This window comes from Carlito syrichta, unplaced genomic scaffold (assembly GCF_000164805.1).
Source record: "Carlito syrichta isolate Samal-C Ts95f unplaced genomic scaffold, Tarsius_syrichta-2.0.1 Scaffold309859, whole genome shotgun sequence".
NCBI classification, from domain to species: domain Eukaryota; kingdom Metazoa; phylum Chordata; class Mammalia; order Primates; family Tarsiidae; genus Carlito; species Carlito syrichta.
The window spans coordinates 586,337-603,199 of NW_007253955.1; the positions used below are offsets into that span (position 1 = coordinate 586,337).

At 52.8% G+C, this 16,863-nt stretch overlaps 1 protein-coding gene across 4 annotated transcripts in view; it reads left to right on the forward strand.

The window, feature by feature from the left end:
• Nucleotides 1-16,863, forward strand: part of ST3GAL4 (ST3 beta-galactoside alpha-2,3-sialyltransferase 4) — a 66,105-nt gene continuing 49,242 nt past the window's right edge. For 2 of the 4 annotated variants that reach the window (XM_008068088.1, XM_008068090.1), the window contains exons 1-2: nt 26-242; nt 10,307-10,389. The gene's annotated coding sequence lies outside the window, so the exon portion shown is untranslated. Of the gene's footprint in view, nt 327-10,306; nt 10,390-16,863 lie in introns of all 4 variants that reach the window. The other 2 variants (XM_021717564.1, XM_021717565.1) reach the window with 1 other exon arrangement.

Sequence of the window (16,863 nt, forward strand, 5' to 3'; positions counted from 1 at the left end):
GGGCGGGGTGGGATGACCACAGCCCCGGGGAGCTGCTTCCCGGGTCCCTTTTCCTGGACCAGATTTTCGCGGGAAGCCGGATCCTCCTCGCTCCCGTGGAGTGAGCAAACAGGACAGTCCTCTTCTCCGGAAAGTTTCTCTCCACCCCAGCCCTGCGCCGGGGCTGAAGAGGCGCCCCCCACCGCCAGCATCCTCTGAGCGATGGTTTCTCCCACAGCTGCCCCCCATCAAGTCCAGCACATGTGAGTTGGCTTTGCTGTTGGTGACAGGCTTTGCGGGGTCCATCTGTGTGCGGGGGTCGCAAGGTCGCTGAGCAGAGCCCAAGGGTGGGGTTGCCAGCAGGAGGCTGGCTGTGCCCAGGGCCATGCTGTGGGGGGTCTTTGGGCCTGGGCCACCCTGCCTCAGAGCTGCCCTTAAAGCTGTCTGGGGAGGGATGGAGTTGGAGAAGGGTGAGTTAGATCTGGGGGCAAAGCCCCTGGGCTCAGCTGTCTGCTCTGGGTGCCTCCTTGGTGCCCCTGCTGGCAGGGGCCTCCTGGCTGGCCCAGAAGTGCCAACATGTCTGCCAGCACTGCCCCCTCTATTTGCAGTCCTGGGGGAGGCTCAGGCTGAATGGTGTGAGGCCTGACCTACCCGTTGCCTCCTGTGTTCCCCCAGACCTGGGTCCCAAGGCTTAGGGGGCTGCTGCCAGAAGGCTGGGGGTGTAGGCAGTGTTTGGGTGCCTAGCTGTGCCCTGTCTGACCTCATGGCCACCCACAGGCTTCTCAGGGAAGCCTGTGCTTTCCACCGCCTGAGGGAGGCACAGTGTGGAAGCCAAGTTCAGGCAGACTTGTTCTTTCTGGAACCTTGGGAGTGGGCCTGGTACAGGCTGGGATCTCACAAGAGGTACACACCAGTGTCACGCTATCCTGAGTTGTGTGGAAGCAGTCCTACATTGGGTGGGAGGGTGGGAGCGCCTGGGAGGTGCCAGCTGTTTGGGGCCTAGAAGTTAACTTGGGCTTTTTTGCTTTGTGGGAGCTGGGCTGAGAATGCCCCCTGCCCAAGCTGAGGTGTTCCAGATTCCTCTGACCCATTTTCTGCTCTTTTCCTGTCCCCACTTCCAGATTGCTCCTCATGCCCTGCTCTATTGAGCTGGCTGGGCGATCTCAATGGCCCTGGGCTCTGGAGAAGTGGAGGGAGAGCCCCCCAGAATCCTAGATGACAATGGAGGTTGGGGGCGCAGATGGAAGAAGTTAGAAAAGTGTATTAGGCGTTGCCTGCTTGGACTTTGGGCGGAGAGGGCATCTTTAGCTTGGAAGTGAGTTGCTGCCCAAAGACAACAGGGCTGCCCTTCCCTGCACGTTGAGGGCCCTGGCTGAGGAAACCCATGGCACCTTTGGGCTGTCTTCTCTCCCCTCCCTCACCCCTACCCCTACCCAAAGCGGTGACTCACTCCCCACCCCTCAGGAACAGAGTACCTTGGCCCCTCTACCCATTCCAACAAGACTCTGAGGATCTGATTTTTTGGGCAGGACCAAGAATCTGTTCCTTTCTGGAGTTGTAAGAAATACTGGAAAGGCCCTCCCTTCGCTGACAGGAACGGAGAGGCCAGACCCCCTTTCTGTGCTCCATCTTGAGCTGTGGCCGTTCTGTCGTTACCCCATACTGGCTGGCATCTGCTCTTGCATTGAGTGTCACCCTGGGCCCTACCTAGGCACATTCTCTGGGTCTCTCTTCAGAGAGGCTGTTCTAGAAGTTGTCCCAATGGAGATGGGAATTCTTCCTCTCAGAGTGGCTCAGAGGTTTACACTTTCCATAGCAAGGAAGAGATCTCTCTGCCTCAGACTAATACAAAGGTTTGTTGCATGCCTAGTCCGGGTTCCAGGCCCTGACTGAAGAGGAGCCAGCTGAAGGGCCTGTAGGGGATGGAGAGGGAGCTTGGGCCTCCAGTGGGATCTGAAGTCCAAGCCTACAGATCGCCATCAAGACAACTGCCAGAGCCTGGCCAAGTTCTTGGTGTCTCTGAGATGGCCCTTGGATGCTGGAGAGCAGGGCAGTCAAGTGGTGAGTGGTGGAGCCCCTGAGTTCACAGCTCCTGCCGCCCTCTCCCACTGCTCAGTTACACCAGGCTGGCTGTTGGACATTTTCCTGAAACAAGCTGATGCCAGTGGTTTAGCTCCTGCTTCTTGTTCTCCTCACCTTCAGAATCCTCCTTCCTTCTCAAGACCCGGGGCCTTGACCCGAAGCTTTTTTTTTTTTTTTTTTTTTGATTTATTATAGAGACAAGGTCTCACCAAGTTGCCCAGACTGGTCTCGAATCTCCGGGTTCAGGCAATCCTCTCACCTTGGCCTCCCAAAATGCTGGGATGACAGACTGAGCCACTGCGCCCGACTGCTTTTGATTTTCATTAGGAACTGGCTGGGGCAGGCAGATTTGGTGACTGTCGTTATTGGTTCCCCTCTCTCCTTTGTTGCCCCCTTCCCAGAGGTGTTTAGTGCTAGTGTGTGAGTGTTCTGATCACCTCTGGATGAGTTACTGGTTGTCCCGGGCCTCAGAATCACTCCTAACCCCTACCACATTCTGGGGGAGGGTGGTGTATGAATGGTGTTCTTTATTCTACAGATGGAGGAAGTGGTTAGATGTAGCCTCAAGTGGGAGCAACAACCCAAGTGCTGTGGGCTTCTGATTGGAGACCCTGAGCTCCGCAAGGGCGAAACTCCACCAAGGGGTTGCTTGGGTTGTTGCTTTGCAGGGTGGGAGGGTGTGAGTGTCTGCAGCTGCTGGTTTTCTTTTACCCTTGGCTGATCCACTTTTAACCTTGGATCCACTGATCCAAGAGATCTCTAACCAGGCCACAGCCCCATCTCTGTCCCCCGTCCACACTGCCATGCAGAAAGATGATGTGATTGTTCCAGACTTCGAAGCCCTGGGTTCTGCTCCTGGCCAAGCAGGGAGGAGGGTGCTGCTGTTGGGGTGGGGTGAGGTGTGGGTCTGGCGAGACCCTCGGTTTCCCACCTGGGCCTCGAGTGTGAGAAAGGCCTGGCCACAGAAGCATCTGGAAGTGTAGGATAGTCCCTTCTTCCTACCTGCAGCTCTTTGAAGCCAGTGAGGGAAGTGAGGATGTTAGGGTCCTCAGGATCTAGGAGGCAGCTAGGAGGAGTCCAGGCTCCAGTTCGGAGAGTCCTGGGCCAGCACACTGTTGTGTTTCTGTCTTGGGTCCGAAGCTTCCTCCAGGGTGCTGGTTCCAGGCACTGCAGTGAGGCTGCCTGTACCCTCGGTCTGCCCTGTGTCCTCTGCCAGTTGCAGCATAGGTGAACGTCTGTCCTCCTCATAAAAAAGGTCTTAGCAAATAACAAAAATAGTTCCCATTGATCCCATTTATCAGGTTTATTAAAAGCCTGGCTCAATGGACTTAGAAAGTTTGTTAGACACTTTATTCACCTCACTTGATGTGAGCCTCATACAATCCTTTTATGAAGCCCCATTTGTAAGTGAAGAAATGGAAGCTTGGAGTCAACTACTTGGCCAAGGTCACACAGCTCCTCAGCAACTGAGCGAGGACTCAGGTCCAAGCCTGTTTTTAAAACCAGCACTTTTAGCCCAGTTCTCAAAGCTCCCCTGAGCTTGCCCATCTGGCCCTGTGATGGATGAAGAAAGAGGCCTAGGTTCAGAGGTGTGAAGGGGTTTGCTCAAGGTAGCAGCGTGTAAATGTCAAAGGTGGAGCATACACCCAGGCCTCCATGTGTCTGAATGCCACATCGTGGCCTGCCCATCCCGCTGAGCCCAGGCGTTGGGCTTGTGAACCCTCTCAGTTGGGCAGGACAGGGCAGGGTTCTCCTCCCTTCTTCCTCCTTCCCTCCTTCCCTGCAGGCCCCCTTCCACTCCCCTCCCTCCCCACCTCTCCCGCTTTCCCTCTGGTAATTGCTTCCATCTGGCTCGCCTGCCGGCTCCTATTCCTTAGAAATGCATCCCGGCTGCCGCCCACATGGCTGCAAGGCCTCATCAGAAAACGTGGGGACACGTGGGGAAGGGGCGGGGTCCTACCAGGGTCTGAGCCCGGGTAACCCGGCCAAGGTGCTGCTCCTGGCTTCTGGCACCCCCAGGTTCCTACCAGGCGGAAGCACCTTTGCTGTCTGGCCCTCCTTGACACCCGTCCTGGGCTGGCTCAAGGCTGGAGAGGCTCCCTGAAGCCTGGATTCTCCATCCAATGTGGCTCATCTGCCCTGCAACCACAGCCCTCCCTGTCCCTTAGAGGTGTGGTCTGACAAGAGATCCGGGGTCATCAGGGGACACAGAACCCACTGGGCTCTAATCATTGGGAGGGAAACCATGTACAGGACTGACGGTGGCAGAGACTCAGGGCCTTGGGGACCTCTGGGCATATGAGAGCAGAGCCAACTCGTTTTATTTGGTCCCAAGCAGTTGTCTCAGAAGCAGAGAAATGAAGCCTCATATTTTGCCTTGATGTAAAATAAGATGTGCACATCCTAATATTGTTTTTAATACTCTATTGACTCCGTTGTGGAAGACTCTTCATAGGCTGGGTGGGGAGAGATGCCTGCGGGGTCCTCACTATGGCCATCTGGAGGTTTCAGTGCATTGCGTCTGCCTGCGGAGGGGGCAGGCTCCCCATCATTTGAAGATGTCGGTGCGTCAACTGGTGACCTTGACAGAGGAGATGCAGGCGTTGGCTGGGAAATGTTTGTAGTGTAGAATGGGTTAGAACTTTTTCAAGGTGTTTTCCTGCTTGAGACTTTAGGATTTTAAGGTAAGCTCCAGGAACCTGTCTGTCTTGTTCTCTGCTATATTCTTTCTTCCTGTCTTTTTTTTTTTTTTTTTTTTGCATTAGGGTCTTACTTTGCCGCCTACGCTGGAGTGCATTGGTACAATCATGGCTCACTGTCATTACCCCACACTGGCTGGCATCTGCTCTTGCATTCGGTGCCACTCCAGGCCCTATCTGGGCATGTTCTCTGGGTCTCTCCTCAGAGAGGCTGTTCTAGAGGTTGTCCCAATGGAGTTGGGAATTCTTCCTCTCAGAGTGGCTCAGAGGTTTGCACTTTCCATTACAGGGAAGGGATCACTCTGTCTCAGATTAATACAAATGGTTGTTGCATGCCTACCGGGTTCCAGGACCTGACTGAGGAGGAGCTGGCTGAGGGGCCCGTAGGAGATGGAGAGGGAACCTGGGCCTCCAGTGGGATCGGAAGTCCAAGCCTGCAGGTCACCATCAAGGCAGCTACCAGAGCCTGGCCAAGCTCTCGGTGCCTCTGAGATGGCCCTTGGGTCCTGGAGAGCAGGGCAGTCAAGTGGTGAGCGGTGGAGACCCTGAGCTCACAGTACCTGCTGCCTGCTCTGACTGCTCAGTTAACACTGGGCCAGCTGTTGGACATTTCCCTGAAGCAAGTTGGTGGTTTAGCTCCTGCTTCTTGTTCTCCTCACCTTCAGAATCCTTCCTTCCTAAGAAGCTCGGCCTCCTGGGCTCAGGAGAGCCTTCTGCTTCAGCCTCCCATAGCTGGGACTACAGGTACGCACCACCATGCCCTGCTCATTTCTTTTTTTTTTTTTTTTTTTTTTTTAGTCGGAGTCTCACTCTGTCGCCCAGACTGGAGTGCAGTGGCCGCTCCCGGCCACCGCAGCCTCGACTCGCTGTGCTCCGGCGATCCTTCCGCCTCAGCCTTCCGAGTAGCCAGAATTATAGGCGCGTGCTACCACGCCCGGCTGATTTTTTGATTTATTGTAGAGATGAGGTCTCGCCTGCCCAGGCGGGTCTCGAACCCGCGGGCTCAGGCAATCCACTCACCTCAGCCTCCCAAAGGCGCGGGATTACAGGCTGAGCCACTGATCCCGGCTCTTTCTTTTTTTTTTGAGTTGAAGTCTCACTCTGTCACTCAGGCTGGAGGGCAGTGGCACACTCACGGCTACCCCCCGTCGACCTGCTGGGCTTTGGTGGTCCTTCCACCTCAGCCTCCCAAGTAGTCAGAACTATAGGCACACACTACCACACCTGGCTAATTTTTTTTTTTTTTTTTAAGAGACAAGGTCTTGCCAAGGTGCCCGGGCTGGTCTCTAACCCGCAGGTTCAGGCAATTCACTAGCCTTGGCCTCCCAAAGTGCTGGGATTACAGGCTGAGGCACCAAGCCTGGCCCATTTCTTAAATTTTTTTGTAGAGACAAGGTCCTGCTATGTTGCCTAGGCTTGTCTTGAACTCCTAGACTCAAGCAGTCCTCTTGCCTCAGCCTCACATAGTGCTGAGATTATAGGCGTGAGTCACCACGCCCAACCTCACTGCTTCATTTCTTTATTTGTTTATTTAAGAGATGAGGTGTCACCATGTTGCCCAGGCTGGTCTTGAACCCGAAGGCTCCACCTCACAAAGTGCTGGGATTATAGGCGAGAGCCACTACACCTGGCTGCTATATTCTTTTTTTTTTTTTTTTAAAGTTGGAGTTGCACTCTGTTGTCCAGGCTGGAGTGCTGTGGCATGCTTACTGCCACCGCAGCCTCTACCTGCTGGGTTTAGGCGATCCTTCCACTGCAGCCTTCCAAATAGCCAGAACTACAGATGCATGCCACCACACCTGGCTAGTTTTTGTGATTTATTGAAGTGACAAGGTTGTCCCAAACCCTTGGGCTTAGGCAATCCTCTTGTCTTGGCCTCCCAAAGTGCTGTGATTACAGGCTGAGCCACCGTGCCCGGCCTATATTCTTAATGCCTAGAATGATATCTAGCAAATAATAAGTGCTCAATAGATATTTGTTTGATGAATGGATAGAAAATGTAGCTTGGGTATTCTAACTTTGTCTTTACTGCATTTTACTTTGCTTTGTCCTTCTCCTAGGGCAAAGGGAGAAGAGCTTCCCTTTTGCCATATGAGCTGTTTGCCAGAGAAGGGCCTGGCCCCAGCCGTGCACTACTACCTTCAAACACCAGAGAGGCAGGTGGGAGCCCAGGTTCCGATGGGCAGGAGTCAGTCCCCTGAGGAGGGCATGCTCCCATTCCATCTATCCCAGGGTCAGCTGGTTACATTTCCATCCCTGTCACCCATGTCCAGGAACCTTCAGGTCCCTCACAGCCTGGCCCTAACCTGATTTCCAGTCCCTTTGTTAGTTCTCTCCTTATTCGGGATCTAAGAAAGGTGCCCCTGGGGGGTGGAACCCTGTTTTGGGTGGCATCTCAGGAGTAAAGGCTTAGGAGGAGGGCTTTACCCATGTTTGCTTCAGCCTGAGCAACTTTTTATTCCTTCTACATAATGGACTTCCACTTAAAATTTCTTTTGAAGCTGCAACAGAGTTTCTTGGCTTACCATTTTTTTGGAAAACCCCCATTCGACTTCAGTAAGACTGTTCTCACTTTCCCGGCATCACGCCACATGTATTCTCACCTTTGTGTCCACTGTCCTTTCAAATGACTTGGGCACTTGGTAATGACCTTGGTAAATTGCAGTTGTCTTTCAGAATCAGCTAGACCCCCTGTCCTGTGAAGACCCCCCTGACTGCCCAGCACTTTCCATTTCTCCCCCTGCATTCTTCACTCCCTGGGGGTCCCATGTGTGTGACAGGGAGGGGACTCTGTGCTGGGACGAGCCCAGAGTGGACCTCAGTGGGGCATGAACTGAACCAAAGGCAGATGGTCCTGGGGGCAGTGCCCTGGCTGGTGGTGTGGAGCCACCTATGATTTGTATTCCCAGAGCGGGGTTCTCAGCTCTTCCCTCTGTTCAAGGCCTTGAGCGGAGCATGCAGCCTGCCTTTATTAGCCTCTGTTTCCTCCTAGGAGAAATCGACACTTCTTAATGAGATAGCATTACTGATAATATCCAGCGCCTGGAATCTAGTACTCCATAAATGCTGGCTGGTGTGCTTTTCTGGGATTTCAGGGTAGGACCCAGAGACTGAAGAGTATCTACTTTCTGGCCCAGGAAAAGAGGGACAGGTGGCCCGCCAGGAGCCCTCCTGGCGACGACGTCCTTTGTCTCCTCTCTGGCCACTGGCCAGCTATGTGACCTCAGGCAGGTTTCGGCCTTTCAGACTTGACTGGCTCTCAATCAGCACGTGTGTTAATTGGGGTAATAGTATATGCCCCACCTCACAGGATGATGATGCACAGTGAGGTAAACATTCTTCATGCGAGCGAGGCCTCAGAGGTCAGCTGCTCCTCACTAGGTGGCAGGGCAAGGCCCGCAACTGTCTCCTTCACTGTGGCATCCCCAGCCCCAGCACTGTGCCACCACACAGGAGCTGCTCCATAAAGTTTCCTTTTGCATATGAGGGAGCAGAGACTCAGAAAAGCAAATTACTTGTTCAGGATCACAGAGTGTCTCTCCACAGGAAGGGAGGAAGAGGGGACAGCCCAGTTGGGCTAAGACTCAGGAGGGACCCTGGCTCTCTCTGCCTCTCCATTTCACCCTCAGCCCTCACCTTGTGCCTTTCCCATTTAGCCTGTCCTCCAGGCCCTAAAGATCTAGAGTTGTTGAGGCCGAAAGTCCCTGGGGCATGGTAGGCTTCTAAGATGGAGGGGGGGCTAAAGCAAGTAGTCTAGAAATACCCCCCCGCAGCTGTCTGGATAGGCTGGCAGAAGAGGGGGTGGTGCTGGAGTGCAGGAGGCTGTCCTCACAGGCAGTGTGGGCCCCTTCTCCAAACTTCTGGGCCCCTCTCCTTCTTGTCCTGTTTGGTCCCTTTTCTTTTCTTTTTTTTTTTTGAGTTGGAGTCTCACTGTCGCCCGGACTGGAGTGCAGTGGCCGCTCCCAGCCACTGCGGCCTCGACCTGCTGGGCTCTCACTGTCGCTCAGACTGGAGTGCAGTGGCCGCTCCCAGCCACTGCGACCTTGACCTGCTGGGCTCCGGCGATCCTTCTGCCTCAGCCTTCCAAGTAGCTGGAACTACAGGCACGCGCTACCACGTCCGGCTAATTTTTTTTGATTTATTGTAGAGATGAGGTCGCCAAGTTGTGGGTCTCGAACCCGCGGGCTCAGGCAATCCACTCACCTCAGCCTCCCAAAGGGGCAGGATTACAGGCTGAGCCACCCAGCCCGGCTGGTCCCTTTTTCAATTCCTCTTGGCTTGCTTTCTCTCCTCCGTTTCTTCCATCTATTTTTAAAAAAATTTTAGAGTTGTGGGGTACAAGTGAGGATTTACTATATCGAGAAAGTTGCCTGCCAGGGGAAGGAGGGCACACCTCATCAACAAGGTTACCTGCATAAACAAGGAAGGAAGGAAAGGAGGAAGGAAGGGAGGGAGAAAGTAAGTTGCATGCAGGTGAAGTTTGGGCTTCTAGCTGGCCCTCTCTGTCCCTGATAGTGGCCCAGATCCTCAGTGTATTGCCACATTCCCCCTTCCTCCTCTCTCTCTTCCCAGCAGTGTCTGTTTTTTTCACCTTCTTCAGTGACTCTTTTCTTTCATTTCTGCCTCTTCTTCTTTCTCTCCTTCCTCTTGTTTCTCTGTTCCTCTTCTTTCCTCTGTTCCTCACTGAGAGGAAGGGAGAGTGGGAGGAGGGAGAAACGTTGGTCTTGATCTCACAGTTCTTCTCGTGTCCTGGGATGGGGAGTGGGTAGATTTCAGGTCCCCTGACCTCTGTCTGTTGAGGCTTTTGGCTTCCTTTCCTTGGAAAGGAAGGAGACTGGGACTTGTCTGAGGATGAGGGCCTCAGCATTCAAGTTGGCCTGATTTGGCAGCTAGACTCCTGGTGTGGCCAGCTTGGGTTCCCTGGAGGGCCGAGATGTTTGGGAGCCCCTTCACTGGGGGCCCAAAGGAGAAGGGGGCAGCAGCTCCTCCTGGTGGCAGCGCCAACATATTAGAAAGGAAAAGGTGGGTCGGGTGTGGTGGCTCAAGCCTGTAATCCCAGCACTTTGGGAGGCCGAGGTGAGGGGTTTGCCTGAGTCCACAGGGTTGAGAATAGTCCGAGCAAATTGGCGAGACCTCATCTCTACAATAGAAAATCAAAAACGTAGGCGGGCATGGTAGCATGCACCTGTAGTTTTGGCTATGTGGAAGGCTGAGGTGGAAGGATCACCTAGCCCAGCAGGTCAACGCTGGGGTGACCGTGAGCATGCCGCTGTATTCCAATCTGGGCAACAGAGTGAGACTACAATTCAAAAACAAGAAAGGAAAAGGCTCTTTCAGCATTTGGGTTTGTTGAAGGTACTGTGCCTGTCCAGAGGGTGCAAAACTTGAATCATCAGCTAAACTCCCCGGGCCCTCACCCATCTCCTTGGCCATCTTCCTGGAAAGGAAGGTGGAATCTCATCCTGGAACCTGAGGGTCTAAAAAAAGGGCTGGCAGGTGGAGCTTCCCCAGGCTCTGACCTGCACCCTCCAACCTCCTTTTTCCAGAACACCAGCTGTTTCCCCCAGAGGAATCTGCTAGGAGGGGGTTGGCCAGAGCAGAGAGGGAGTTTTGCACCGACCCCTTCCAGGTGAGCACTTGACAACTTGTTGTGTTTGAGTCTACACAAGCGTATATGGGCATGCATCCTTGTGTGGAGAAGAACACAGGGTACACTTGTACAGGTCACTCCTTGCACCAGGCCTGGTACTGTGCTGCCCAGCTCCCAGCCCAGAACTTGCTGCTGTGGTGTTTGTGACTCTGGCTTTGACTGTAGCTTTGTTCTATCTTAGGGACCAGCTGGTCCTGAGCTGTAACCCACACAGTGGTGACTGATCCCTGGCCACCCATTCAGTCGCCTGGGGGCTCTGGGGCGAGTGTTCGCCTCTCTCTCCCAAAATGGAGGCATGTAGGGGCTCCCTGCCCAGAGTCTCAACCCTGCCAAGACGAAGGGAATGGGGAACAGCTGCGTTGGCCGATTCCTGCTCCATATGGATTTGGTTTGACAACAAAGCTCCCTCTGTGTGTTCTCAAGCCCTTTACATAACCGGGGGCTGAGGAGGGTGGTGGGAGGAAGGAGGAGATGGGGACCAGGAGACACCAGGCCGGGATGGCTGGAAAGGAGATGGGGACCAAGAGGAGGGAGGAGGAGGAGAGAGATCACTGAGAGGAAGGGAGAGTGGGAGGAGGGAGAAGCGTTGGTCTTGATCTCACAGTTCTTCTCGTGTCCCGGGATGGGGAGGGGGTAGATTTCAGGTCCCCTGACCTCTGTCTATTGAGGCTTTTGGCTTCCTTTCCTTGGGCCCTTCCCACCAGTCATGGATGGGCAGAGGAGGAGACTGGGACTTGCCTGAGGATGCGGCCAGCTGGGGTTTGGGGCTGAGAGTTTGGTTCTTGGCCCCACCCTGGAGCTGAACAAATGCCATGACAGAGGGAATCCTTTTCCTGTCTTGCCCCTGGGCTTCTGTTGCCTCCTCCTAGGTCCCAGCCTGGATTTCAGAGCCTACTGACCACCTCTCTTGTGCTCATAAGCACCGACTAATGGCAGCCTTTTCCTGTGCCCTGCCAGGCAGGTCCCAGGCCCGTTCTCAGATCTCTTAGCCAACCTCTCCTGCAGGGTGCCCAGCTTCAGGCACTTGCCCACCCCTCAGAGGCCCTGTGGCTTTGATCCCTGCTGTCCTCACCTCAGTGATCAGATAATTCTCTTCTGACCATCCCTGCAGCTGTCCAAATAGAGGGAGAAGCAAATGTTCTCTTTGGGGAACGGCTGGACTGACAGTCCAGCAAGGCCAGGTGAGCTGGCCAGGTGGGGGTGGGGCCTATGTTCTGGGATGTTGATCCCTTCAGCCGCTCCTAGTCATGGGGGAGCAGGCACTTAGAGGAGGCCAGGATGATTGGTGGGTTCTGGGCTCTCAGATGCGGCTGGGCCCACTACAGGGGCTTGCGCTCCTGGGTTTTCTCAGCACCTGCCACTTCTCTTGCCTCTCAGTGTTTCTGAGTTTTTCTGGCACCAGCTTCCTTGGGAAGAGCCTCTGGATTTGCATTGACCTTAAAGGTGCTGCTTGTCCCAGGCTGCAGTGGAGTGAGGGCTACATTCTTCCAGCTTAAGCACAAGGACAGTTCCTAAGGGACAGGGAGGAGGAACCACTGGACAGGCCTCATAATGTCCAAGATAGGAGTTTTGGGTGTAAGAGGGGCAGACAACCTGGGGTTCAGGCATTTGGTGAGACCCCTGGCACCACCCTCAATTGTTGTAGGGTCCCTACCCAGGGGATATTCCCTAGATGCTGGCCTGGCTAGTCTGTGGAGTGGTGGGTGTGGAGCACAGCCCTGACCTGCTAAACAAGCCCTAGACTCTGGAATCCTCTGTCCACAGGCCCTGACCAGGCCCTGACTATCCCGCCCATCACCTCCCCCAGCTGTGGGTGCCGCATGATTCTGAATTGGCTAAAGCCTCAGGGCTTGAGCCCAGACGTTCTGAGCAGGCTGCGGGTAGCTGGTGGAGGACTTTCAGGTTCCTGGATTTGAATGCTGGGTGGGCTGAGAGGTCAGTCTCTGTCACTCAGACTAGACACAGGTGCAGAGAAGCTGGGATGAGCCCAGAGGATGGTGAGTGTGTTCTGTGTGGACGCTGGGGCAGGGTGTGCCCTCCACTGGGCAGCAATCTGTGCATTATGCTTGACCACGGCCACAGGCTGCCCTACGACATGCCCAGCCGTGCAGGGGATGTCAGGAGCCAGACTCTACCTGGAAGCTGCGCTTGACTAGGCAGATGGGAGGGACACCACGGCTTTCCTTTCCCCAGGTTTGGAGGGGAAGAGATCCCCAGGGCTGGCCTAGCCAGTCCCTGCTCCCTTGAGGCTCCAGGCTGCCTAGCTGTAGCTCCAGGGACCTGCAGGCTGACAAACAAACTCGCTGGAATGGAGTTGAAGGAACCTAGTGGGCCTGAGGGGAGACAGAGCTGCAGCAGCTAAGTCCAGCTGCCAGACCAGCCCTGAGGAATGGGGAAAGAGATTGCTCTGGCTGAGGGAGCCCCTCAGGACCCGGAAGCTGTATGTGGGGGCTGGGTTGGAGGTTGGGTTGAGGATGGGGTGGGAAGAGGGGGAAGAGAACTGAGAGAGTGTGTATGGAGGGGTTCACAATGGTCTTGCATGTCTGAGTAGGGGCCAGCGTGTTTGTGTCTAGGGACTTGTGTGCAGGGTATTGCTGTGGAATGGCCAGTGGGGTGTGGGCTATGGGGCAGAAGACAGTAGATTTGGAAAGGAGCTGTCCCTTCCTTTGGGCTCAGGGTGTGGACGTGGCTCTGAGAGGGTAGACGGATTCACCTCCACATTTCCTAGAAGGGGAGGGTGAACCCAGGCCTGAGGATGCCCTGGGTTGTTACTGATGACCTGAGCCTTATCCAGCCTCTACCCAGCAGTCTAGTGGCAGTGCCCTCCCTCCCTCTCTGGGCAGCTGCAGGGTCCTTTGTAGCTGTGGACTGGATCCTGCAGCCAGACAGAGAGGTGAGTGTGGTTGAGTTAGTGGTGGGAACAGTGGGGTGGCCCCTCCTTTTGCTGGGCTGTGGCAGAGCTTGAATGGGAGGGCCTGCCCCATGTCTGTGGAGTCCAGGGCCAGGAGTCGCCATTGTCTTCCAGGTGCCGAGTGCCCCTTTGTGTGAAGTCTGTACTTGGGCGGTGGACTTTCCATACCAGGATGCGTTGCGAAGCTCAGGACACCCCTAAGGACTTGCTCTTGTACACTTATTTAACAGATTCTGTATTGTTCCAGACTAGCCCTTTGAGGGGCAAGTAGGGAAGGGGGGATGTGTCACCTGTGGCTCTCCTGGGACCACACAGGTGCCCCAGTATTAGGAAGTGGGTACAGCCATATCAAAGGTGGCCAGAGCTGGTTCTGCAGAAACCACACCCGCTTTTGAAAGGAGTTTCTATGTGAGCACAGGGTAAGTGATGTAGAGAAAGACAAACAGGAATGGGTGACTCTACCAGCCTCTCCAGGGGTGCTTCTGGAAAAGCCCCGACCTATGCACACCTAGAGCTTTGCACTGGGCTGTTCTGAACTTGGGGAGGAGAGGAAGGGGTGAACAGCTGTAAATGCTGTTGCTGCTCGTCTCCACTGAACTTTCCCCTAAAGTAGGACGAGTAACCCCTCTGGGTGGACAAGGCGGGTGGTGCACGTTCTGGGGTCTGAGATCCGCTGCTTCCATTTCTCCAGAAAAGATCCTTGGAGCTACAGCTGCCTGCCCATCACCTGCCCTTCAGGGTAGTGTCATGTTTTGATCCTCATGCCCCCAACGGAACACCTGAGACCTGGAGAATGGCTGCCCTCTGTCAGGGGCTTGTGCAGGTGAAGGGCAAGCCAGAATTCAGGTCCAGATGTGTGAGATGCCAACATTTATATTCCTTATTTTTTCCTTTTTCTGTCTTTTCTTCTTGTGAAACTTTTAGTTGAAAGTGTATACCAGTCAGCAGTTTAAGAAAGTTAAACAATACAAAAGGGACAATGACATAAAGAATGTCTCTCCCATTCTACACTCTCATCCCCAGGTCTGCCCTCTTGAACTGCAATAAACTTTGTTTTTTTCTGCATCCTTCTGAGTAATCTATTCATGTACAGACATATTTATGAATGAATGTAACTCCTTTGTTCAAGTGCATTGAGATTGCAGTATGACTGTTCTTTACCTGTCTTTAAAATTTTAATACTATGTTTTGGAGATCACTTGACATGCATACATTTGTATACTCTTTTTCACAGAGGCATAGTGTTTTTTTGTCTGTGTCCTGATGCCTTTTTTTTGAGTCAGAGTCTTACTCTATCACCCAGGCTGGAGTGCAGTAGCATGCTCACAGCCACCGCAGCCTCAATCTGCTGGGTTCAGGTGATCCTTCCACCTCAGCTTTCCAAGTAGCTGGAACTACAGGTGCACGCCACCACACCCGGCTCATTTTTTGATTTATTGTACAGATGAGGTTTCACCAAATTGCCCAGGCTGGTCTCGAATCCGTGGGCTCAGGCAATCCTCTCATCTTGGCCTCCCAAAGTGCTGGGATAGGCGTGAGCCACCATGCCCGGTCTTCCTGAGGCCTTTTAACAGGTATGTCTGTGAGGATTTCAAGTTGTCTTTATCTTTTGTTTCAGAAAATGTGCTGCAGTCAACATCCTGATAGACAAGACTCTATGCAAACATAGGATAATTATTTGTAGATTAAACCTCTAGCCATGGACCAAATACCACTCCCACAAAGGTGGCCCGGTTGTTGCTTCCAACATACATCTGTGAGAGGGCCCGTTTCTCCAGCCTCCACCAACATTGCACAGATCAGACTCCTTGTCTTTTGCTGCTATGATTGGTGAGAACAATGTCTTAACCACACTGGAATTTTTACTTTTATTTTTTGTGTTGGGATCTCACTCTGTTGCCCAGACTAGAGTGCAGTGGCACAATCATAGCTCACTGCAGCCTCAACTTTCTGGGTTTAAGTGATCCTCCCTCCTCAGCCTCCTAAATTGCTGGGACTATGGACATGCACCAACATGCCCAGCTAATTGTTTCTTATTTTTTGCAGAGATGAGGTCTTACTATGTTGCCCAGGCTGTTTTCATACCACTGGACTCCAGCTATCCTCCGCATTGACCTCCCAAAGTGTTAGAATTATAGTCATGAACCACTGCACCCCACCCCCCCAACGCTGGAATTTTCAACATAGATGAGTGTATTTTCTTATGTGCCTTTTATATTTCTTTACAATAAAGTATCTATTTATGTCTTTAACCTTTTTTTGTTTTTATTTATTTATTTTTTTAAGAGACGGTCTGGCTTTGTTGCACAGGCTGGAGTGCAGTGGCAACAAATGATAGGTCACCACAGCCTTGACGTCCTTGGCTCAAGCAATCCTCCTGCCTCAGCCTCCCGAGTAGATGGGACTAAAGGTGCATGACACCAGGCCTGGCTAATTTTTAAATTTTATATAGAGATGGGAGTCTCACTGTGTTGCCCAGGCTAGTTTTGAACTCCTGGCCTCAAGCGATCCACGTGCCTCAGCCTCACGAAGTGCTGGGATTACATGTGTGAGCCACCATGTATGACCCTTTCGCCTATTTTAAAATTTCTTGTTTTCTCTTAATTAAAAAAAAATTTTTTGATCTGCATGAACACATTACAGTTTAAGGGAATTAAGTGATATGTTTTATATATATTGTAAATATGCTTCTTAGATTTTCATTTGTCTTTTATTTTTTATTTTTATTTTTTTTGAGTTGGATTCTCATTCTGTCACCCAGACTGGAGTGCAGTGGTCGCTCCTGGCCACCGCAGCCTCGACCTGCTGGGCTCCGGCGAGCCTTCCGCCTCCGCCTTCCGCGTCCGCCTCCGCCTTCCAAGTAGCTGGAACTAGAGGCGCACGCTACCACACCTGGCTAATTTTTTAAAAATTTATTGTAGAGATGAGGTCTCGCCAAGCTGCCCAGGTGGGTCTCGAACCCGCGAGCTCAGGCAATCCAGTCATCTCGGCCTCCCAAAGTGCTGGGATTACAGGCTGAGCCACTGAGCCCCGCCATGATTTTCATTTGTCTTTTAAATATCATCTCTCTCATCCTCCTCTCCTCTTCTTTCTCTCCCTTCTCTCTCTTTCTCTCTCTCTCTCTTTCTCTTTCTCAGTCTCACATTTTATGTGGATAAATATATCCATCTTTCTTTGTTTAACCTCTTCATTTATATTTCTTTAAAATCTCTGTTCTTTTCTTAATATGAAAATATTTCAAACACAGAAAAATTAATATAACAGACCTTCATGTGATAATCAGACTTAACAAAAGTTTATATTATCCTATGTTATGCTAGGTTATTTTTCTTTCTTTCTTTCTTTCTTTTTTTTGAATTGGAGTCTCACTCTGTTGGCCAGACTGGAGTGCAGTGGCCACTCCCGGCCACTGCAGCCTCGACCTGCTGGGGCTCCGGCGATCCTTCCGCCTCAGCCTTCCAAGTAGCTGGAACCACAGGCACGTGCTACCACACCCAGCTAATTTTTTGATTTATTGTAGAGATGAGGTCTCACCAAGTTGC